The sequence below is a fragment of the Acomys minous genome, assembly GCF_964271855.1.
Source record: "Acomys minous genome assembly, chromosome: 3".
Taxonomy (NCBI): Eukaryota; Metazoa; Chordata; class Mammalia; order Rodentia; family Muridae; genus Acomys; species Acomys minous.
This window is the reverse complement of record NC_140485.1, coordinates 52,161,777-52,187,042: the sequence shown is the minus strand read 5'-3', so window position 1 is coordinate 52,187,042 and position 25,266 is coordinate 52,161,777. Positions and strand designations below refer to the sequence as shown.

The 25,266-nt window shown below is 44.8% G+C and overlaps 2 long non-coding RNA genes across 2 annotated transcripts in view; one reads left to right on the top strand and one right to left on the bottom strand.

The window, feature by feature from the left end:
• LOC311594926 overlaps positions 1–22,817 on the bottom strand; it is a 41,693-nt gene extending 18,876 nt beyond the window's left edge. The window contains exons 1-2 of the long non-coding RNA XR_014778251.1: positions 22,483–22,817; positions 17,439–17,527 (exon numbers count right to left, since the gene is read on the bottom strand). This is a non-coding gene — a long non-coding RNA (uncharacterized lncRNA). The remainder of the gene's footprint in view (positions 1–17,438; positions 17,528–22,482) is intronic.
• Positions 22,501–25,266, top strand: LOC311594927. Its single transcript, XR_014778252.1, has 3 exons — positions 22,501–22,623; positions 24,251–24,436; positions 24,635–25,266. It is a non-coding gene; the product is annotated as an uncharacterized lncRNA (long non-coding RNA).

Sequence of the window (25,266 nt, the reverse complement as noted above, 5' to 3'; positions counted from 1 at the left end):
GGCCTGTAGATCTGTGTTCCAATCCTGGATCCCACACAAAGGTGGAAGGAGACAGTCAACTCTGGAGATCTGTCCTCTGATCTCTACACACATGGGGCTGTGGCGCACACACACACACACACACACACACACACACACACACACACACACATAATTAAACTTTAAAAATAAAAAATAAATACAAAGATGTAAGAGAGAACCACCTAGACATAATCAGGAGAGAAAAAACTGGGATGATATCAATGCCAAGACATATCTCCTCACCACCATCCTTCCCCCAGGGAGACAGAGAGAGAGAGAGAGAGAGAGAGAGAGAGTAGAAAGTAATTCAGGGCCATGGAGATGGTTCAGTGGGTAAAACTTGGTGCTAGCCACCAAGCCAGATAACCTGCGTTCAATCCCCAGGACCCAGATTAAACAAAAACAAAAACAAAACAACAACAACAAAAAAACAGAGATGTGGCAGTGTGCATCTGGAATCCCAGCACTCCTATGTTGAGATGTGAAGGAGACAAGAGCATCCATCACCTGGAACTTCTTAGGCCAGCTTGCCTGAGTGTGCAGCGCCACAATAGAAGCAAAAGAGACCCTGTCTTAACAAGGTGGGAATCAAGAAGGGTCTGCTGACTTCAATGTGTGTGCAACGGCATGCATGCATGCATCCTCCCAGGCAACAGGAAATAGATAAAATTCAAGAAGCGAAAGAAAAATGTTTCACATGTGCATTTAACTAAAGAATAGCCCAACAAGGGCACGAATTCATAAAATGACAAAATAACAGGGTGAGATTGAAAGAACACCACCACCACCAGTGGATTTGAAGAAACAAATGGATGCCCAAACAGTGTCATTTCAAAAATTAACAAAAATGTCAAAGAGTACAGAGTCAACCCACTGTAAAAGAGGTTATCGTCACAGACGTATGGACTAAAACAAGAATTATGTATATGAAGAAGGCAAGTATAATAAAGTAAATCAAGGAGAAGCCAGTAGACAGGAAAGATAAAAATGAGTAACAACATAATAATAAGGCCATAGGTGTCAGAGGAGCAAAAATCAACAAGTGAGGTAGAAAAGTTTTAAAAGAAGTCACAGAAGAAAATTTTCCCTAAAAATAGCAACCTTTAAGTAGTGTTTCTTATGCAGCAGGCATGAGTCTATGTACTATACATGTACATATGTACTATACATACAAACAATTTCAGCAGCTCTAAGAGATTTGCATAGTTATTTACATGTACAGATAAACAATTTGATCTGAGGTATACAGAATTAAGTCAGCTCAGAAAATCTTACAGCCCCACCCTACACGGTGAGGAGGTGTAACTGTGTAGCCCAGCTGGCCTTGAACTCAAAACAAACAAAACAGACAAACAAAAACTGAGTTCTGGTAATATTAAATTATAAAGCTCACAACTTCAAAATACAACATCAACGGGGGGGGGGGGGGGGGGGCAAAAAACTTTTTAGGTATTCAGTCAGAAAACAGATGTCCAACCACGAGAAATAATCACACAGGCAGGCAGTCTTCTTCACAGTCACGCTCAAAGCTGAGAGGCAAAGGAAACCACTTGGTTTTCTCAATCTGTTTGGACCAAGAGCAGTCATTCAGCTTTGCAGACGCAAAGGCCACGTCTATGAATGAGCTCGCTGAAACAGGACCAATGAGCTGTTTTAGAAGAGAAATGTGTTTACAACGAAATGTAGCCAGTTAAACAATGAAATGAAATAACTCAAGAGTGGAGAAGATGCAGTAAAATAATACAGTAGAAAAAAATAATGAGCCCTAGACAATAGCTATGAATTATGGATATAGGCAAGAATGGAAATGACACAAAACTTGATAATGCACAAATAAAAATAACATCACTAGATATCGCCAGTAAACCGGCTGCTATAACAATGGAAGCTGAGTGAAGAAGAGGCAGGTCGGGGAAGAACCCGGACGTTCTTAATTTACATAGCAGGGAATAAGTCAGTGCCCAGAGCTAATCCTGGGGTTGGGGGGGTGAATGACACGGACTGCCACCAGTTAAAACATTTCCAAATCCCTAGCAGAACACTAGCAGGGATATTTTAAGAAAGGATATGCCCTGTCATAAAGAAATGCTTACTTGACGTTTAAAACATTCTCAACCTATTTTCCTCTTTGATTTTAAGTAATAGTAAATGTAATTTTTTTTGTGTGTGTTAAAATAGCAGGACAAGAATAATTCTGTTTTGTGTAAGAGTAATAACATCTTGAGGGGCTGTGTCTCTCCATGAGCATCCACTCAACCCTTGATCTATTCATATGAACCAAGAAATGCAACAAACTCTTTCGTTTGTTTGTTTGTTTTACAGTGATGGGGGCTAGAACCTAGGACCCTGTACAGGCCCAGCCAGCTCTCCACCACCAAGGGATATCTCCATCCTACAAAGTGAGAGGGTCTCAAACTCGAGATTCTCCCGGGTCCCCCTTTTCAGTGCTGCTACTCTAGTCCACAGCTGGCCACAAACTCTTTCTAAGCCCACAGTTACTAAAAGCAACAAATCATAAGGTGACTTCCATATAAACAAAGAGTCGCAGACTGGTGAGCTGGGCAGGACTTATTACTTCTTTTGTCTTACATAATCAATGGAATCAGGGTTATAAATAGACACACACATATCAATGGGCAGAATCGTGTAGGCTATTCGAGCTATAGTATACTCAGTAGGTAGTCATTTCTTATCAGGAAACTAAGCACTGCAGAAGATCATTTGGAAAAAGGTTGTGGGTATATATATATATATATTTTTTTTTTGGTCCGTGGGTGGTTTGTTGTTTGTTTGTTTGTTTGTTTGCTTTTTAAGCATTGCACCCAGTCCTTTCATCAGAAATAGCTACCCATCACTACCATCAGATAAACACCACTGCAGACAATGTTTACAATGACATAAAAAGTAGTGCATGAACTGATGGATAGTTGGTTGAACAGTGATGTTAGGTGTACTATTTTAACTAATAAGATACTGTTTAATCTCTAAACTATGATATTGTCTAAAGTAACAAGAAATCAATGGCAGAGTTATCCGTTATCCTACAAGTTATCCTTTTCAGGCAGCATTGAAGCGTATAGTTTGGCATCTACATGCTGACATTTAATTGCTTTCTTAAACACCAGCTCGGCTGAGTTGGTATGTATAGCTACTATCGCAATTCTACCTCCTACGTATGCATGACTGACTGACCCACCTGGGACTACTATATGGAGTCTTTTCTGCACTCAGAGAAGGGAGTTACCCTACGCTGACACAGAAGGCCGATACAAGGAGCCAAGAAAGGCTGGAGGGAGTCAAGAGGATTCAGAGAGGAAGAGAGGGCTTAGGTACAGCGATGTGGCTTCCAGCGTGTGGGCAGAAGTGGAAAACAGGCAGATGTGGACTCACAAGAAAACAAGGCTTGAAGAGAAGAGGACTGCAGGACGGAATCAAATCATGACAGGGTCTGTTTTCCACCGTTTACAGACACTGTAGCGTGCACTTCTGCAAACGGAATCGGTGATGCAGGAGGGATGAACCAACCAGCCTCACCTTAAGCGATTTGGTAGTGAAAGGGCACCTAAAACAAGACTGGAAGCAGCTTTTAAGTAGGGTGTGGTGGTACACATTTGCGATCTCCTTGCTGGGTACACAGACACAGGAAGAAACCTGGGCCTCACTGGTCAGCCAGCCCAGCCAACGTTATGAGGTGAGAAAACCTGCCTCAAAGAAACAAGGTTGATGACTCCCAAAGAACGATAACCTCCCCCCACACACACCACACGTGTCTGTGCAAATGTGCACACACACACACACACACACACACACACACACACACACGTACACACTGCACACAGGCAAAAAGTATCCTTAAGATGGCCTCCATCTAATACACCTGGGACAAGGTGGTACTTCACACTTGGCAGGCCCAGGTGACCAAATGAAAAGACTCACTCTGGGAGAAGGTGACACTGTTTCATCTGGAGACACAATTCAAAAGCCTTGAGAGTAACCCACGGAAGGCATAAGACACAAATTGTGTAGACATTTTTAAGGCCAAGCTATGGGCAATTTTCACTCCAGGAGGGACACACACACAGTGCGCACAACAGCAGGGTACCCGGGAACTTTGTTGAGTTTCAGGGAGTTTTGACTAGCTGGTACCCAGAGTTCCTCTGAGAAGCTTCACACATCGTTCCTCATAGGAATCCAGCCAGCCTACCAGAGATGCTAAAGCCTTGTCACTCTGCTTGACTGCGCTTGAAGCCACATGAAGGAGAAGAGGTGAGGAGGCCCAGGAAAGGAAGGGAGAAGGGGGACAACTTTCCTTAATGACCAGGACAGGTTTGAGTCACCTGCAGACTCTCTGCTTCTTTCTCTTGCTGTGCCAGATCCCTCTTTAAAGGCTGGGGGTTGCAGCCCGATTGGTAGAATGTTTGCGTAGCAGGCAGGAAGCCCCGACTTTGACACCAGCACTGCACAAACTAGGCACGGTAACCCCAGGCCTGTAACCCCAGGACCCAACAACATCAGATCAGCCTTGAGTCTATAGTCAGTTTGAATACAGCTCTGACAGTGCGTGAGACCCAGGCTGGAAACACCTCTTCAATACTGTCACTAGAGTTCAATTCTCCTGGTCAGAGGCCCTTGGTGGCTCTCCATGGCCCCTCGAAGTTAATACAATGTCCTTTGCTTAGTATTCTGCAATCTGGCACCTCTTGGTTTCCCTCCTGTTGCTGTTTCACTCTTACTTATCACCTAGTGTTCCCATAACAGTAGCCCTCGACATTTCCAGCATACACCGTGCACCCAGCACTCAGATTACTGTGGCGTTCCAACAGCCAGACACGCCCGTGCTCAGAATCTTTCTGTCAAAATCCCAGTCACCGCACGAGATGGGCTCACAACGTTCTCCGCCCCGTTGAGCTCCCAACGGCATCAGCTTCCCTTGGCACCACAACGCCTGCTTTGACCTCTGACTGTTACCTGATTTGCTTTGCCTTGAACTTACAACCATTTAAGTACGTTTTGATTTAAAGCTGCCCTTGCAAGTGGAAAGTGAACGGACATTACAGACCTGATGTGGGACTTTCATTGTTGGTATCGCATGTACTCTGGGTCACTGTGTACATATACGATTGCTGTGGTACCAGAGCGGTGACTTGGCAGGTAAAAAGCCCCTGTCTCCAAGCCTGACAACCTGAGTCCTACAGCCCAGAACCTACTGGGTAGAGAGAACCAACTCCCAATGTTATCCTCTGACACTTACACTCACACAGTGGCATAAGCACCTACCAGCAAATAAACACACATGCGTATTGGGTTATACTGGAAAGAGATGGGATCTGTTTGAAATCTGAACTCTTGCAGGCAAGAGATCCCTAAAATATGTTTCCTTTGAGGGACTTGGTGGTGGAAATGACAACAGGTTACATGGATCCACCCAATTGGGTAGCCTAGGGACAAGAGTGACGGAAATTGAGTCCCTGATAAGCCTGTTTTAGGAAAACGCCCTCACCAGAAAACAGCAGCGTCTGTTTTTCTTCCTCTCTCCTTTCTCTCTCCCCTCCTGCTGGATCCACTACTACTTGTTTGTGTTTACTCCATCCAGGAACTCAACACTCCATCTCCAGCCTGGTTATGGTCAGGTCTCACTAAGCCAGAAGGTTCTTATCCCAGACTAGTCATCCGCCCACTGATAGGCCACTCATGCTCCCTCAGTTTTTCCCAGTAGAAGACTAGAGGATTAGATGGTTTTGAGGGCCTCTAGCATTCCTAGAAAGCTTTTAGTAGCTTATGACCAATGACCATGTGCAAAATGAGTAAAGAATTGATTTATTCTTCAGACTAGCTTGAGGACCACACAAGCAGGGCAGTGGGGACTCTCTCTTCCTCTCCCGCTCTCCCTCCCCTCACTTGTCTATGTGTGTTCTAATGTTCTGTGGGTGTTTTCTTGCCGGAGAAAGACATATAGGAAGGTGCCAATCCAGGCGAGTACATTATCTCAAATTTGTTTATTCAAATGAGTATCTACATGCTAACAAGCATTTCTTGGTTACTCTCCCCACTTGGAATTATCTTTTTTTGGGGGGGCGGTGTCTATTTTTAATGAGGAACTAGCAAATATTAATTTTAAATAAATTAATCTTATGGTTGAAGATCACTTGAGAAAGCCACAGGCCCACAGAATCCAACAATCAACGTCAAGAAGGGAGTTGTCTTTGTATACCTCTAACGTCACCCTCAAGGGCATCCTGTCAGATAAATGAATGATCAAATCAACAGGGCTGCCAGGATCGCTGCAGCAAGAGGAAGCATGTGACAGCTGGTTTTGGTTAGATAATCAATGAAAGCATGCTACTAGCCAGCTGATCAAAATTCAGCTTTTTTTTTTTCTTTCAAAACTATCAATGAGACCTTCCCTCAGATGTGTATGTGAATCAGTGCAGCATCTATACAGACACGCTGTGCTCTATCTCATAAAGTCCATGGTACGGGGTCTTCCTCAACAGGCACGAACTCTCAGCTTGATGTGGGTGGAACCCATTACAGACCTCCACAAACCTCATGATACAGAACCCTGTGAGTCTTCTGCTGGATTAGGGAACTGAAAAGAAACCCAGGGTGTCTGCAGAGTGAGGGCCAGATTCTCATTGATTTACACCAGAAGCTGGTTGAGCTCTGCGAATCCACCAAGGCCTTCTAGCCCGAAGCCCAGTCACAATAGCAGCAAATTGGAACTGCTACAGTAGCCCCCATAAAACAGCTCTGACCTCAGAAGGAATGCTGGCTTGTTTGAAGTAAAAGATACGTGCCTTGGACAAAGAAAAGAATTCTTAAATAAGAAAAAAAAAAAGGAAGGGGGGAAAAAAAGTCTATTTAGATCAGATATTTGGGGCAGTATAGGGAACAAGATAATTATGGAATTCTGGATAAAAAGAAAGTATTTGGAAAGAACAGCAAGTGACTAATGAACTCCATTGGGTGAACCATTATTTTTAATGCAAACACAGAAAGAGCAGAGGGTTTTTTTGTTGTTGGTTTCTGGGTTTGGTTGTTGTTGTTTTGTTTTGTTTTTTGACATCGAGGACCACCTAGTTAGCTATGGGCAGTGTTACCTCTCAAGCCAACAAAGTAACCAGATCATATAGCAGAGGTTTGTGTTCAATGCCATTACAGCAATACATTGAAAAATAAAAAGAACCAGGTGTGGTGGTGGCACACACCTTTGATCCCAGCACTGGGGAGGCAAAGGCAGGCAGATCTCTGTGAGTGTGAGGCCAGCCTGGTCTATAGCTTGAAGGATACACAGTAAAGCCCTGTCTAGAAAAAAAAAACAAAAAACAAAAAAACAAAAACAAACAAACAAAAGAAAGGAAGGAAGGAAGGAAGGAAGAAGGAAGGAAGGAAGGAAGGAAGAAAAAGAAAACCAAAATGATTCATATATTTTTGCTCAAAAATTTCAAAAGAATTATTTTTAAGATTCCATTTTCTCAGGAGATATGTATTATCATTTAAAGAGGCTTTTTTTAAAAACTCTGTTAACTGCTTCTCCTAAAACCAAATACATATTTTCTAGCATTGAGTTCTTAGATTTTTTTTTTTTTTTGGTATAAATTGCTAGCATTTTGTTTCCTAAGAGAAGAACCTTTCCTAAAGGTGCAATTTTTAAAATTCAGGACGTTAAAAAAATGATTACTATTTTTTCAAGAATTGTGTGATTATAGAGTAATTAAGATTTTAAAAAGTTAACTATCTTTATGACTCAGAGCGTCTTTAATTATCAGGCAGAATGCATTGACCTTTCTCCTCTTATACTTGTCCCTAAATTAGAAAGAAAGAGAGAGGGAGAGGTAGGGAGGGAGGAACGGAGGGAGGGAGAAAAGGGCAAGTGGGGCATGTATTTCAAGGAGTATTTACCCCAACCAAAAAAAAAAAAAAGTAACAAATTTAACAATAATGGGTTTTAAAAATAAATTTGATATGTCAGTTTAAATATTTCTGTGCATGGTATTTGGCTTTAGGCACCTATGCTGCTTCAAGAAGCAGTGATAACAGACTCTCATTTGATGCATAGACTGCATGGATACAGACATAAAGATCTGCCTCAAATGGCCCTCTAAATTTCAGTCGTTCTGGTCAGATTCTCTTCTTTTTTCATTTTAGATTTTTGTTTTTAAGATTGTTCTGGCATTTCTCTTTTTTTTTTCCCCTCACTTTTCTCATTTTAATAACAAAGTCATCAGTAAATAATAATCAAAGTTGATGATAGAATTGTATTACTGACTGATCTCCTGATGATCTCGGGGTATTCTGCAAAGAGAAAATCGATTTCTTTCTCTTTTAAAAAGATTTAGAAATTTAACAATGCATTTTTTAAAGCAGGATATCAATAATGAAACGTTCTAGACAGGACTTCTCCTAGTCTATCGTTTGAATTCTCCTATATTCAAGATGAGATTAAAATTTTATTTAAAAGTGTTTTGGTTTAGTGTTGTTAGATACAATTATATAATACTATAGCAAAGGGTTTTTCCTTCTTTTTTCTTTTTTCTTTTTCTTTTTCTTTTTCTTTCTTTTCTTTTCTTTTCTTTTTTTTTTTTTTTGAGACAGGGTTTCTCTGTGTAGCCTTGGTTGTCCTGGACTCACTTTGTAGACCAGGCTGGCCTCGTACTCACAGAGATCCACCTGCCTCTGCCTCCCTGAGTGCTAGGATTACAGGCGTGAACTACCACGCCAGGCCCTAACAAAGGTTTTTCAAGAATCAAAAAGGTTCTAGGGATTACATCAGATTTGAGAGTAACTTAATTGAAAAAAAGACTACCTCATGTCAAAAGTATGGCTAATGTTTAGTTATGTATGTGTCTATGTGTCAGATCTCTACTTTGATTTTAAGTAAAATTTAGAATTTTTATCTTCTAATTCACCCTGCACCAGCAAGCAACTCCATCTTGACACTGAATTTTCCCAAATATGAAACTATGAAGACTAAATCCCATTTTCTAGATGACAAATATGAGCTTGGATCTTTGTGTGTGTGTGTGTGTGTGTGTGTGTGTGTGTGTGTGTGTGTATGAGAGAGAGGGAGAGAGAGAGAGAGAGAGAGAGAGAGAGAGAGAGAGAGAGAGAGAGAGAGAGAGAGAGAACCAGAGAGAACCAGAGAGTGCGCCCGCATAGTTGTATACTTGTGCATAAACAAAACAGTCATTCTGAAATCAACAACATACAGGTCCATCTTGATTGCACAATTTCAGGGTTTCCATCATGTTATTGACCAAGATGTTGAAGTATATCTTTATCTTGCTTCCTTGGCTTTAACTTGTTCCTGGCTGATGATGTACTTTCCCCTCCAATCTTGTGGAATTTTCCACGACCCCTGCCTCCTTATTCTATTCTCAGAAAATGCACATCAGTACATAGCATTAAAAAAAGAAAAAAAGTCCCAGAACCTTGAAGAGAAAGAATAAATAGGAGCTGACTTCCTTCTCTGTCATAACACTTCCATTTGAAAGAAAAAAAAACAAATCTCTAGAAGCCATTGTTTCCCCAGTGAGGTACATACAAACAGCCAACAGAAAGATGGGGACAGACTCAGGGATAGAAAGATAATGACCCTGCTCATGCCTGTCTGCTCAGAAATGACAGCATGAAAGATGGAGCAAATGTACAATGAATTCCCTCTCCTAATTCACTTCCTTTCATTTTCTCTCTTCCACAGCAGAAAACACTTTTCAGTGCAACAGGTGGTTTAAGACATTCAGGGAATAAAAATAATGAACAATTCACAAAAAGTTGGGAAAAATTAATTGAGAAAAGTTCTAAGACTTTTTTCTAAAAAATAGTTTTAATTTTATTATTAAAATTATTATTTTATTAAATTATATTAATTTATAAACTTATTACACATGCCTTATTATATATTTGAGCTTGGCTGAAACATGACTTTTACTAAATTATCTTTAGTATTGAACCATTTGGCAATGCAGAAACAAACACCAAAAAAAAAAAAAAAAAAAAAGAAAGAAAGAAAGAAAAGAACAAGCAAAGGAAGAAATTTACAGACTTATAATCTATAGAGATAAAATAAGCTTAGAGAAAAAAACATAAAATTTAAAATTATGATGTTAAAGTATGCTCTCAGTTTAAGATTTTATTTAAGAAAAATATTATGATAAAAATCTATATTTCTTCTCTTCAAATTAAAGAATAAATATAAACAGTAGAAAATGGCACATTTTCCTCAAACAAGCACACAAATAAATTTTTATGTAACTGTAGAAAGTTTTATTTCCTTTGGATCAATTTAAAAGTTAATATTTTACAGCCATAAATAAATATCTTATTAGATATTTGAGCTTTGATTGAAACATAACTTTTACTAAATTATCTTTAGCATTGAATAAGTTGGCAATGCAGAATACAGACACCAAAGTAGAAGAAAAAGAGGAAGAAAAAGAAGAAGCAAAGAAAGAAAATTTCCTTTAAACCTCATATTAGTTAAGAGGCATCTCACTAAAAAACAAGATTTTATATTGAAAATAAAAATCAATGACACTTTTGAGTAATTTCCTTCCTTCCAGAATTTTAAAGTATACAAAGAAACAAACAAACAAAATGCAACACTAATAGCAAATCCTTAAAAAAAAAATCAATGAGCCTGTTTATTTTATTTTATTTTTTTCTTTGAATACCATTTGCTTGCTGTTTGGTATGGCAGGTACTGGTGTCCTAACCACTCACATTTCAGTGCAGCTATTTCCTGTGTAGAACTGAGACAGGTTTTCTTCCTACAAACTACCCGAGGGGTAACTTTGGGAGGACACATCTATGATTTGAAGGTTTTTTTGTTTGTTTGTTTGTTTGTTTTTGTTTTTTGTTCGTTTGTTTTTTTTAGAGACAAGGTTTCTCTGTGTAGCCTTGGCTGTCCTGGACTCACTTTGTAGACCAGGCTGGCCTGGAACTCACAGTGATCCACAGGCCTCTGCCTCCCGAGTTCTGGGATTAAAGGCGTGTGCCACCATGCCCCACTCTTGAGGGGTTTTGTTTTGTTTTTAGCTTTCAAAACAGAAAAATACTAGACTGGGCATTCATTTTTATGACAGCTTTAAATGCTTTCTTAAACCTTTGTTTTACAAACATCATGCATCAGATTTAAATTCGGAAAACCCTACATATAATTGTTTTTCTTTCTTTTCAGAGTTTTATTATAAATGATAGTTTCTGTGCTGTGTCGCCTACATATACATTTTCTTACTAATTTATAAACTAAACATAAAGTCATTTACTGGCTGGAAATAGTTTTCCTTTTTTATTTAAATATTACCTCATTCAATATGGTGTTAGTGCTCAAAGAAGGCAGGAACCTACTGTGGAGTTTAAATGTACAGGAGGTTAATTCACTTACTGACCCTTGCTTAGCTGACAATGACAGGGTTTTTCAGACGATTCTGCTTTGGTCCCTAGAATCTTCCTGTATTACATAGGCTTTCTGCCTTGTATTTCTTATCCCTGGCCAAGTTGCTCTTGTTAGCTCCCATCAAAGAAAGAAACCTTCTTAATGAAAAAAAAAATCATTCCCCCCACCTTAAAATATATGCTGAATTACTTTTTGAGAAACAAAAGAGGTCCCCCAACATTAAAAAAAAAAAAAAGAAAAGAAAAAGTCTCACTATACAGCTAAGGCTAGCCTCTAACTCAGAAGCCCACTGCTTCTGCCACCCGATTGCTGGGGTCACAGAGCCTTTTATTTTTTCACTTAAGGCCAGAGAAGCAGTCTCTCTCTCTCTGTCTCTCTCTCTCTGTCTCTCTGTCTCTGTCTCTGTCTCTGTCTCTCTCTCTCTCTCTCTCTCTCTCTCTCTCTCTCTCTCTCAGGATTAAACTCAGGTCTTCCACATGTCACTAAGCTGCATCTCCAGCTTTTATTCATTTTACTCTTAGAACACTCTTCAAATCTGGATGTTAAAGATGAATTGCCCATGGAGATCATGATTCCTTTACAGGGTTAACTTAGACAACCTGCCAGACAAGACACCGAGCATGCAGCGTAGAATACGTCACTATGAATGCACTAACCAGAGTCTATGAGACAGAGGCTGAGAAGCTCCAGACAAAATGCCTAGACGCTGTCATCATTTAGGCAGGATGGCCCAATGCACAACACCTGGGAAAGCCTGGTCCAGTCCAGACACTGATAAGGACCAGGCGTCTTCTCTCCCGTGACAACTAATGACTTCCCAATTACTTTTCTGCTGGCTCACTCCTCACCCAACCACTCCAGGACCTTCCTTATACAGATCTGGGTCTTGGGGGGACCTTTCTCAACAATATGAAGAGACCGTATTAGCTGATGCCATACTGCAGGTGAAAGGTCCACACTATGATCACTGACATTTCTTCCTTCTAGCAATTTCATGAAATAAGTACTTTCAATATCTGTGTTTTACAGGTGAGGACAGTAAACCGGAGATGAAAGTACTTCAAGACATGGGGTGGACCAGGGCAGTATTTAGCTGGATCTTCAAAGCTCATTGCCCTTGACGATGTGACGTCCTCCCTGCTTCCGCCAGCTACTACCTACTTCCTCCTCTTCCAGAAGATGCAAAGAGACAACAGAACCACTCCTTGGGCTGTGCCTGACAATGTCCCAGAACTTCTGTTTTTGATGTATTGAAAATGGTTGAATAGAAGCAGTGAGGGTGGGCTCTGGTTTTAAATGTAAAAAAGTGATAATATGGCAACGTCTATGGAGAAGTTGCCAATTTGTTTGCAAACTAAAAGGAAGAAGGGGAAAAAAAATTCTCAAGGCCCCAAACCCCCAAGCATCTCTTTCTTGTCTTTGGAATGTCTTTGCTGTACTCGACAGATTTGTGTTACAAATGGTGACCTTTGCCATTAGTTTTCTAACATTATCCAGAAAATGTAGGACTACATCCTATTCTTTCTATAGTCAAGACTAATTCTTACAGCCAATATGTAAAAAAAAAAAAAAAGCAAGGAGGACAAGTTATGTATGAATCAACACGAAGAAAATGAATATGGGGCAATGAGAGGATCGTGGAAGACACAAAGATTTCTGAGACTCTGAAAAATGAATTTAGAAGAAGGAAACAAAGAAGACAAACCAATCATGGAAGGAAGGAAAATACATCCTCTCAAAAGCATGACTTCTGTTAATCCTTGCTGGAAATTGTCCATACTCTGTTAGCAACTATCACCTGGCTGTGAGTGAGGGGGGATATAGACTGGCTTCACCTGATCAAGAGGTGTTTTAGTTTGCCTGTTTAAAGGTGAAATATGGGTTTGCAAAGACAATTGTGATTAAATTCTGTCATAAAAAAAAAAATAACAGGAAGCTGTAGCATTAAAAGTGGGCGGGCGGGGGGGGGGGGAGACTGGAAAGCAACAGTCTATGGAGCAAATGGACAGATGCCTCTTAAAAAGATTATTATTATTATTTTTATCACTCTGGGGATAGCGTGGTCCCATGGCCTCTGAGTCTATGGGCTAAGCCTGCCTTTATGTCATTGCTATATGTGTCAATTGGGAGGGGGAAACAACCATAACAATAGTGACAAGAACAGAAATAGCTGCCATGTTCTGAGCCCTACATAGAAAGCAGTTGACATGCGTATTAATGTTCACCATCATGTGATAGCAGAAGGTACTATTATAATCTCCATTTTACAAGCGGGGAAACTGAGGAAATGAAAACAAGCAGTTCATCTTCTTATGAATTCTTACACTTTAACTTCAACCCATTGTTTTCTTGCTTAAGTAGAAATTCGTAGACTTCACCCTACCTTCTGGCAATCTGACACAAAAGTTTTATGGTGTTCCTCTGGCCTTTTCAAAGATGGGCCATTCCACATTCACCGCCACCTCCCAGTAGTGGCTTCCACTGGCTATTCAAGGTCTAACATAACAACATCTACCTTCTCCTCCTCCTTCTCCTCCTCCCTCCCAAACACAGATGCATCAACATCTGATCAATACTACAACCAGTAAATGACCCCTGGCCTTCCTCATACAGAATCCAGAAGGCACCAAATACAGGGTTGAAAAATAAAATCTTTTAAATACTAGCACTTGTCTGAAACCTTTGCCTTCTGATCTTTCCATGTGAGGCTGCTCCTTTAACATGCCTACGTTCAGGCTGGGGTGTATCTTAGTGGGAGAACACTTAGCTAGCACACAGAAGGACCAGGGCTGCATCCTTAGCACTACAAACAAACAAGCAAGCAACCCTCTTCCCAGTAACACCTGTTTTCTTTTTCTTTGAGACATTAGTAGAACTGTCTGCCTTAAAGGCCTTTTCTGTGTTATCTGGAAGCTGTCAGTCCACCAACCCCACAGGCCCGGTCTCTCCTTTAAAGAGTTCTTTGAGAAGCCCTGGCTAGCTATGACTTTGCCTAGTGCCGCCCCCCCCTCCCAAAGCCAAAACAAAAACAAAAACAAAAAAGCTGCTGAGGAGATCTGTCATTGCTGCAAACTCTAATGCTGTGGCTCACTGCATAACTTCATACAAACTTGTCTTTTCTTCACCAACCCCAAAACTCTGCCAAGAACACTGCCTTTATGGATTATCTCTTTAAGATTCCCAGGGTGAACCTGGTTTTGATATCAGACCTCTCATCAGCCTCTCTCTTGTCCCACATCTACTTTGCTTCTAAGTTACTGGCTAGCAAGCCAGGGCTGCATTTGTTCTAAACACATGCACTATTGAGTTCCAAATACTTGTTCTCCAAAAAGAAAGGACTGAAGGAAACCTTCAGATTGTTAAACCACAGACATATGCTATAAGTCACGGGCGTGGCGGGGTGAGGGGTGGCGTAGGGATGGGACGAAGGGTCAGAGAGAGAAACGTTGTGGCTAAAGGAGCTAAAAATCAAGATTTGATCATATACCCTAAACTCAAATCTTACTACCATACAATGAAGCCTTGAGAAAACTAGGCAAACATGGGCCCCATGGAGACCAGAGGCATATTGAAATTCCTGAAACATTTATAAAACGGTTATAATTTTCTTTTCAGGAAAGCAGAGTCTATTGAATTCATCAGATTACTAAAGGAAGAATAATGAATTTATACCTTCATTGCCTTAGAAGAAGACCTGATACACACTGTAGGGTCAATGCAGCTTTGTTAACTCCATAGTCAACATCAGTGGAATCAGTGCATAGGTGAGAGGGGGGGCGGGGGTTGAGCTCCAAAGTATCTCATTTGCAGGTGGAGAAATTGAGGCCTGAAAGAGGCGTACTTGATTCATAACCTGCACAAGCTCGAGTATGATTAAGTATTTACAAAGCTATTTTCATCTTTTATCTCTTTTTTATTTGCCCCCCCTCTCTTTCTAAGCACAGAAATGAATCTTGTTTCCTAGTTAGAAGCTGTCAGTAAGTGAATCTGTAGGAAACAAATGGTGGGGAAGCCCATAGAAATGACCATTACAGGAATGGATCTGAGGTAGCACACCCATCATAGCTGCTGTTCCCATGTTCTGAGGATATAATCAACATGGCATTGAAATGGATGTTTCTGGTGAAAATGCATGAGGCAGACATAGTGAAATCAGACCTTGGAGAAGTGCTAAAAAGTACAGTTTCAAACTGACTATGTCAAATAGCTATCCCATTAGCAGGTGGTCTGCAGAATTAACTGAAAAAATAAGAAAGAGGAAGAGGGGGGAAAAGAAGAAAAGAAAAAAAGGAAAAGAATCCTACATATCTCCCATTGGTGAGAAGGCTCCTAGGAGAATTCAGATGGGATCTTAATACCAAGGTACTCTGCTCCCAAGTAAGGAAGAGGGCCTTTTGCCTCATCACGTTCCTTCCGGCAGGCAGAGGCTTTGAAAATGACCAATGCTGGGATTCCATGACACAGCAACTTTCTCGTGCTGAGATTTGCTCTGAACCTGAGAGTAGTACGGTAAACATCTCAGGGAAGAGATAAGGCAGTGCCTAACCTTTTATCAATGCCCCCAGGATGTTCCTAGCTAAAGAGACTTGCTATAAACACTTCCTTGAAACCTTACATCCTAAATACAAAGGCATTTGGGGAAGGGAATCTGTTATGACATCCTGCATGGTACTTATGAATAATCTCGATGGCTTGGTAGTGATAGACAATATTTAGTGTCATAAATGAACCCAGAGCAGACAATGCCAGCTAGAGCCCCAGTTGTGCGTCCTAGTGAAACTATATAAACCACTTATTTCTTGATTTATAGACTGGAGAGACTGGTATGCATCTTTATATTATATGAAGCCTTCCAGCTTTTACATACCACATACTGTAGTATGACTTTTAACCCATCACTGGGTTCTTCCAAAATCATCAAGACAGATTGACACACAGGCAAGAAAACCATCTCTCATTGGTGCTACATTCTTAGCGATCCTCACAGGGCAGCTGGGGTATCAGTTAAGGAGGAAAGTGGGCTGATCTTAACATCGTAGAATTAACACAACCCATTTCCCAATGGTTAGATTCTGGGAGCCTCAGATCCTTATCTTTAAAGGGGGGGATCCAAAAGAAGTTAGGCCTAGACAGCAATCTGAGGGCTTTACCTCACTTTACATGGTGGGATTTATAGAGGATTCCAGTCTATTTACTTTTTGTTTGAGTTCCAGTCTCAAATTATTAAAAAAAAAAACTTTTTAAAAAAATTTTGTAACTACTGAACATACGTCTGTGGCTTAACATTCTGAAGGTTTCCTTCAACGTAATGTGCTTCTGTTCTTTCTGCCTCCCTCTAAGATTTAAAGTAGCTGCCTAGCTGGGCTCACATGACACCCAAGGATTAACTTGGTAGGTCCACTTTTCCTTTCCTTGAAATCCTACCAGCCCAGACTACCAGTCTTTTCAAGCTTTGAAACGAATCCCCGAGTAGGAATGAAAGTACAACTCTGAAACCCAGAAAGCCAGCCAAGCAAAAGCCCAAAAGCAAGGGGATTTTCTGGGTAATAGCAAAAGTAAACTTGCCTTCTCCCTCCCTACCACCCCCCCCTAAAAGTTTTTCTATCCATTCTTAGCTGAGCTCCCATGACATGTCACTTCGCATATTGGTGTCTGAGGAAACTGACCACAGCAAAGGGCTCAGGGCTCCTTCTTCCCTTAGGTGAGCAGAAACAGCTTAGGGAATGGAGGAGATAGAATTGTAGGCCTCATTGAATAAGGCTATTTATTGTCCCTCAGAACTGGGGGTTGTGGGAGCTTCCAAACACAGCCATGTCCTGCTTCTGGGACAGGCCCATAGTGGGTTTGCCTTCTTGGTACCGTCTTTCATTTCACATCTATGGTAGATGCATTTCTTTGAGGACTGTCTCCAATGCTGGACTCCTAGTTGCTGCCCTCTCCTTGGCACACAAGGACTATATGTGGAAGCCTTGAGGCTTCCCGGGCAAGGCCACGCACAGGTTGGCATGTCTCCACTCACCTGAAGATCCTGAGACCCTTCACCCAGGCTTGTGAGCTTCTACGACCTCAGAGACTGCCACCACTCGATATCAGGACAGGCTTGACCACCTAAAAGGTAACAAGATGGGCAGAGTTACTCGGCTGCTTGGGAAGAATGTATGAGGTTGTTCACTCACTGGGGTACACTGCAGGCAGGCAAAGCATAGAAGGCTGGTGGATGGGGAAAGGGCATCAGGGTCAAGAGCTGCCGAGGCAGGGTATGGCACTGGGGCAAGAGGAGACCTCTTCAGAGGCAACCACAAGTGTCTTCTTGTTGAGAGGTCCCTCAGATAACCCTGTCACTGTGGGAAGTACGGTTGAAATCAGGCCTTGCCTTTGCCTCTAACCTGAGATGGCAAAGCAGAGTGACTTAGGGTAAACAACATACGTCATCAACAGAAGACCGAAGGGGACAATACAAGGTATGTGTGTATGGGGGTGATACTTTTGAAATGGGGTGGGGTGAGAGGCAGAGCAGTGAAGACCACAGCATATAAAGTGGGCTCAAAATGAGACAACCAAGCCTTGCTTGGGTCCCTTACCTCTTCTCATTAAAGACCTGGAGGTGGGGAAGGGGGGATAGAGGACAGGGCTCCGTGGCTCCTTTGCCCCATTTCTACCCCAGAGAAAATGACTGGTCTTGATTTTTAAGACAGGCAAAAGCTACATTAGTTAGCTGGCTTAAGGCACTAGGTCATCAATGCAGCTTTCCTAATATTTCACACAGCAGCCCTTCACCTAATCCCCAGTGAAAAGTAGACTGGGCCCAGGGGCTGCTGTCTCTTCTAGAGGCCCTTTAGGGTTGGCATCAGATGCAAGTGCCTTTTAGTTTCCATCAGGCCCCTGACTCACTAGGTGACTGATGGGTTATGCATTAGAGGTTTAATAAGTAAAGTGATTACCCCTCCACCTTTGCCAGTCTCTCTCAACAATGGCAAACTGGGTTCAGAGGGGGGAAATGGGCTCCCACTGTCCTCCAGCGAATGTAATCTCCCAACACAGGAGAGGAAAGATGCAAAAAAAAAAGCCGCTGATTTTCACGTATTGAGGAGAAAAGGGGGAGGAATGTTTTCACCCACCCTCTCAGGAATGAGAGACCCCTTTTCCCACACCCACAGCAGGACTCAAAGTGAGCAGCCTCAGCTCTAGGCTGCTGCTAGCTGCCTAGCAGCAGCAACAGCCAGCCGAGGCTTTGAGACAGCAACAGTTGTCTGGCTGAGGCGAGGCGAGGCAAAGCGAGGACTCGCTGCCTCACGACGCCTTCCGGCCTTCCGCGGGGTACTCCTAGGGCCCTGGAACTCCGGTCCCAAGCCTAGCCTGGGTGGGAGAGATGAGGAAACTGGGGACCCAGGAACTCCAAGCAGCCTGCACTCAGCCTAACCAAGCTCTTCAAAGCAAGTTCTCCTCTCTAAGGTCACCTCGCTCCCAAATATGGTGAAAGGTCAGGCTTTTGGAGAGGGAGGGGCTTCCTGGCTGGGAGAAGGTGGGACACACTAAGCAAAAGACAAAAGAGTAAGTGAAGGGACACGGTATGAAGCTATTTTTAGTCTAACGTGCCTCTTCTGCCTCTCCCTCTACAGAGCTATCGCTCCACAGACGGCCCCAGGTGAAAAGCAGGAAGAAAATCCCCCACTGCTTTTGCTCCCCCTCCACTGCCTGCCCAGATCTTTGAGACCCTTTTACTCTTTCAGAAAATGCATTTGGGGAAGGAAAATATCCTTTATCTGGGGAGAGGAACCCTGGTTTAGCCCTGGAGTCTGAAGTCCTCGCGTTCTGTGCCTTCTTACGTACTGAGCCAGTACGGGCTGCCTGTGTCCAGCCTTGTCCTCATTCCCGAGCCTTTCCCTTTTTTCAGGAGCGGGTAGAGAGAGGGTAGAGGCAGGGTTGTTAACTGTGGGACCCAGAAATGGTGGTGCAGAGTTTGTTGAAAGCAGAAGGGTTAGGGTGCGGGGGAAATTTAGGCCCTCCCCAAAAGTGGAAAGGTTTGCAGCCCTGGGGTCTTCGGTTATTACATCCCTACACCCACCCTCTATCTATTTTTCATCCCTATGGACTTTTGCATGTGTCTGTGTGTCCTTCTGGCCCAGTCCCTAAGGGCAAGGGCGTCTAGCAGTGTTCCTAGCTAGCGAAGGGCACGGGGCACAAAACGTGTTGAAGGCCTGATTTGTGCCACTTGTAACCGAAGTGGTCACGACTGCAAAGACTGGAGGGGGAGGAGGAGAGCCCACGGGCTCTCCCCTCTGCAGCTTGCCTCCCTCCCCAGGTCCGGGCGCCTCGAGAGGCCAGCTTGGGGCTGCTGCCGCCGCCACAGCTAAACCACGGCAGCTCTCAGAAGCTCTTTCCCCGCGGGGGTTTCCCTAGTTTCCTTCGGGTTTTATCCTCCCCTGTGCTACTCAGTTTTCAAAAAAGAGGAGATGGGTGGGTACTAGAGCCTGCAACACGCCTGAAATTAGGTTGGAACCAGGTTCAGGAGGAAGGCTCCGGGGAGCGGGCGGTGCCTGGGTGGTTTCCCCCTCTTTTTCGGAGCTACTGGATTCACGGAGGTTCCACTCACCTCCTCCAGACTCTGGGCGTCCTAACCGAGGATGTTTAGGGCCTACCGCCCCTCCCTCAAGGGCTTACCTTCCCCCATATTGCAGACTACAATCTTTAGGGTTAAAAAAAAAAAAGACCGTAAAATTTCCTAAACTGATTCCTATTCCAGGTACTGACTTGGGCCTACGACCATGACCTCCCCCCCTTTTTATTGTGTGAGTGGGAATATTTGGGATGTGGGGTGTGGGGGAACGACACAACTTCTGTAAACTTTTATTACATTTTAGCTTCTTCTCACTTCTTCGAAAACACACGCACGCCACCCGTTCCAATTCCCCCTGTGATACAAAGTCGATTAAAAAGTTGGGGGCGGGGGACACGCCGCGGTAAAGCGAGGTATCAATGTCTCGCCGAGCGCGGAAAGGACATGAAGGAAAGAGCAGACTCGTCCGTGGAAAACGGGGAGAAAGACTGAGTAAATCTCAAATGGAGCCGCTTCGGTGCCGGCTTCGGCGGTCGCTGGTAGCTGCAGTCACGTCGCCGAGCGCGCCCTCCGCGAATGCTTTTTGGGGTAAGGGCTTCCGGCTATTGAGTTATGTACAGCAAGCCCAGACCGCAAAAAGATTCGCGAAGGGCAGTCTACCCGCTTCTTCGGTCCGCCGCCGCCGCCGCCGCCGCCTTCAGCCCAGCATGTCTCCGAACCCCGAAGCCGAGGAGGCTGCATCTCCCCGGCGCGCTCCACCGCGGCTCAGCCTCCCCACCCCGCGCGCGGCGCTCCCCTCCTCGCGTCCCCAGACCCATCCCTCCCTCTCTCACCAGACAGTCCGAGATCCCCCGACTCAGCCCCGCACAACCTCAAAGGGGTAGTGGAGGGCGAGAAGGGTAGCTCGGGAAGGGACCCCGATCTCACAGCCCAACCTCCATCTCTCTCGCCCTAGCACCCTGAGCCTCCGACCCTATCTAGTCTATCACCCAATTCCCACGTCAAGGTTCTGCCAGCCCTGGCTGCAAGGTCGTGGATCTCTGAACAGGTATAGTCCAGATTTCCCCCGAATCCCCTCCTATCCTTCCTAGTCCCCCAGCAGAGGTTCCAGCCGTGACTACAGGCGCTGCGTAAAGAGAAAAACTCCCCCAGAGCACTAAATAAATACAGACAAGGCCGCCAGCTCATTGGTGTGGACTAAAATCGTCACCCACCAATCAGAAGAGAGCTCACATTTCTTTCTTTTTTTTTTTTTTCCAGAAGGGGGAGGGAGAAAAATATTTCCATTTCTAATTATTCAACAAAACCTAGACTAGAACACATTAAAATATTGTTGTTGCAAAAGCTGTCCATGTCTCCCTCCCATTCGAGCCCAGGTGAGGGGGTGGCAGTGTATATTGGGAAAGAGGGAATCAAAAGAGCGACCTCTTCCATCGGGACCTAAGCCAGAAGAACCAGACGGAATATGACTGGCAAAGATGAGCATGGAATAAGCTCAAATCCCACTCTAGTTGGCCTATTTCTAGAAAATTAGATTTTCTCGAGTCCCCCTACCCCACTCTGCCCCCCAAAAGTTCTGAATGTTTACTAAGAAGGGTGAAGTTCTTCCCTCCGCACGACAGCCCCTGTCCCCATCCGTCCAGATTATGGTGTCTAATGGCCCATTTGCCTCGGGTGCCCTTTCCTGGCTGCACCCCCACCCCCTTCTCCAAAATATTGGGGAAATAAGAAGGGTGAGCTGAGCATTTACTAACAGTGACAGGAGAGTCCAGCATCTGCAGGAGGGAGGGTAAGGGAGGCTGGAGAGGAAGGAGGGGGCAAGGTCTCTCTTCTTCCCCCACTCCTTCCCTCCTTCCCTCTAGGCCCCTCCCCCATTCTATCTAGCCAAACTTTAAGGGGATGCTCTCTTCTTTACTGTGCATGGCCACCCAACTCCCAGTGCCCTCTTGCCTAGCCTCAGGCATGTCAAAGGGTGTGATCAAACAAAGGTCTGTCTCCTTCCCTGGCGCTATAGTCTCCCAGTGGGAAAAACCCAAGTTGGGGTGGTGACCACAGACATTGCAAGAACTTGGGGTAAAAGTTGCTTTTTTTTTTGCCACCTGGGAATTGAGGTACAGGCAGGTACACACACACACACACACACACACACACACACACACACACACACACACACACACACACACTTGGCCCATCATAGCCACAGAATTCATCTCTGGACCTGGAGTCTCAGTCTCCCAAGTTCTCGTTGGCCCACCCCCTCCGCCCTTCCATCACCCTCCTACTCTGTGACCCACCCACCCTCCCACTGCATCCCCTCTGCTTGGCTCAGTTGCTGAAAGACGCAAGCACACACCCTCCCGGCGTCTGCGCGCAGCGCCAGAGGGGGCTCCACGGTCTGTGTCTGCCGCTGGCGTGGCGCGGGGCAATTGGGGGAAAAAGTTCTGCTCGGTCGACCATTGAGCCTACCGACCACGAGGCGCAGGCGCTCCAAATCCTTTCTCCTTACCTGAGTCCGGGGGTCTTGGGAATGCATTGGTTCGGCGTGCGCTTCAGCCGTCTGGAAACAGCCCTCTCTGGCCAGCCCGCTCCCCTCCTGCTCTCCCCCCCCCCATGGTTGTTTGCCCAGCGGCAAAGCGGGCTCTTCCAGGTAAGTATATAAGTTACTGTACTGTGTGGGAGGGTCACGATCTTGGTAATTGCAGCTTCCCGAGCTTAACCCCTGCGCTCCTGCCTCCCTCCAACTTGTTGAGAACTCGTTGGGGAGCGGGCGAGGTAAGCCAGCGCAGCAGAGAGAGCGCTGGCTGGGAGGGGGGGGGGTGCAGCGGGCAGAGAGGGGATAGCGGCACAGCATGCAGTGGAGTTCAAATGCAACACCCTCTGGCAGAGGTTTTCATTGGATAGGTCTTTCCCACCCCCACCCCCGTTCGCCCCTGGCTTGTCCCCCCCCCCCTCCATGTAGGGGACGTCTCCAGGCGAAGTCACGATTCCTTCTCAGTTCGGAATGAACTGTGACTAGAGCCATGACGCAGCCAGCGCGCATTACTCACTTTTTGCAGTCACGACTTGGGAATCCGTGCTGGTTCCAACCAAAATTGCACCGCTACCATTGAATTATTTAATAAGATCCAGTTTGGGGGATAAACTTGTGCATTGTGCCAGGCAGTGAAGGTCAAGGGACAGAGGGCTTGAGGGACATAAGGACATGGGATGTCCGTCCCCCACCCCCCCCACCGCCACTTCATGACTCGTGGAAACCCCACCAACCACTCCTGCACGTGTTGCAGGTGCTTTATTGCCCCTGCCCCACCCTGCAATTTCCTTTGCAAATGAGGCAGAATTTGTAAACACAGGCAACTTGTGGGACAGAGAGGGGCGAGGCTTAGGAAAGGGAACTAGTATCTACCCCTTGAATGACAGGAGGCCTAGGGGTGGACCAAAAGACTGTTAGCAGCAGCTTTGCTTTAGTCTGGGTTGTCAAGACCGTGAGGGTTGCAGCGTTATTTGGCTATTCTGCACCTCAGTGGCAGCCCGTTACTATTAGGAGTTGAAGCCTCAGCCTCAGTGAGGAAACCTGCCCAGAAAGCTATGGCTTAGGAGCTAAAATTAACTTGACTCACCATCTTTTCCCTCCAGGGGCTGCAGTCCAGTTGCCCTGCACAAAGGCTAGGTCCCAAGGCAGGGCTGTTGCAGGTGGACGGCCACTGTCCCCTTTCTGTCCTGTGCCCCTCCCCACTGATAAGCTCATTGATATTCCTGCATGCACATCTTGTTGTGGACTACAAGTGTTTCATTCCCCCCCCCCACTGCACCTCCACCCCCCCACCCCGTCTACAGCCCACTCTTGTAGGTCAGTTTGAGGATGCACCATTACCCTACCCCAAAGAGTTAATCAGTATGAATGTCTTTGTGTGGGTGTGATTCCCTCCCACCTCCACCCCAATAACATTTCTTTTTCCTCACCTGTTTGGCTACAGGTTCTGCCAAAGTACATAGAGCAGACTGTAATGAATCTCATTCAAACTCACCCCTAGAGAGCTGGTGGTCTCACCAGTAACATTTGTCAACCTTGAGAACAATCCTCCCTAATTTCTCATGTAAGTGGTTTGCAACACTGCCTTAGAGGCTTAGCATGGATTCTCTGTGCGTAGCGCCAGCAACTCCCATCCTCTGGCTTGTAATGCTCCTATTTCAGTAAGTGATTTAGAGATCCTGTAACTAGGATGCAGACTTGGGAATAGTAAAGGACCTAACACACACCCTTACACCCCTCCCAGGAATTGCAGGATGTGGGTGTGTGAGAGGACACGACGTGGGAGGGGAACTGGGTCGAAATAAAGCAACCTATAGCCTCTTATTTGGAGAATCATCATCATCAGCGAGAAATATTTCAAATCCACTGGCGGGAAGGTGTTGGAGCCTGAGACTGGAAACCCAGTGGCCAGCCTCTGCAGGAAGAAATGGTGAGCCTCCGACTCTGGTCTTGGGTTCCCGGAGCGCCCGGCCTTACCTCATCCTTGAACACTTCGCTCCCTCTCCTTTAATTTTTTTCCCTTTCCTTCCCACTCACCCCTCCTTTTCCCAAAGCTCTCACCGAAGTCACGACTATCCCCTTTGAACATCCTTAACCCCCTCCATTCCGGACCCTGTTTTGCATCCAGGGCGGGGCTAGCTTCTGCTGGAGCCAATCCTGCCCCCTGGCGCTCAGAACTGAACTTGCTGCGGACCAAGGAATTTTCAGCACCGATATTCGTGGACAGCTACCATGGGCCGGATCAGTCAGGACTTGCCAGGAGTAGTCTAGGTGCGGATTCCCCAACCCAAGCAAGCAGAGGGGTTTGTCAGCGGAATGGGGATCGCCCCTCTCTTTATTCCCTTTACCCCATGCAATTCTGGTCTATAGTCCACAGTTTCCATTAATCTCGCATCGAAATGGCCCATTAAATCGTGTCTCGCCACCCTTTAAAACGGAGAAAATAGGAAGGGGGAGAGGGCAGTAGAGAGATCCCAGCTCAACAGCGCCGACCCTTAACGAGAGAGCGCGTTGCAGCTGCTATTGATTGAAATTTGTCAGGGTGATTCCCAACTCTGCAAGAATTCCTTCTTGGTTTCTTTGCATGCAGCCCCCAATTCATACATACATACATACATACATACATACATACATACATACACACACACAGACAGCGCTACACCCTCAACCCATACTCAGTCTCATTCTCCCACTTACAAAAGGGCAAAAAGGCAGCCAAGAATGCATCCCAAGCATGCACAAGGTAAGCATCAGCTTGTA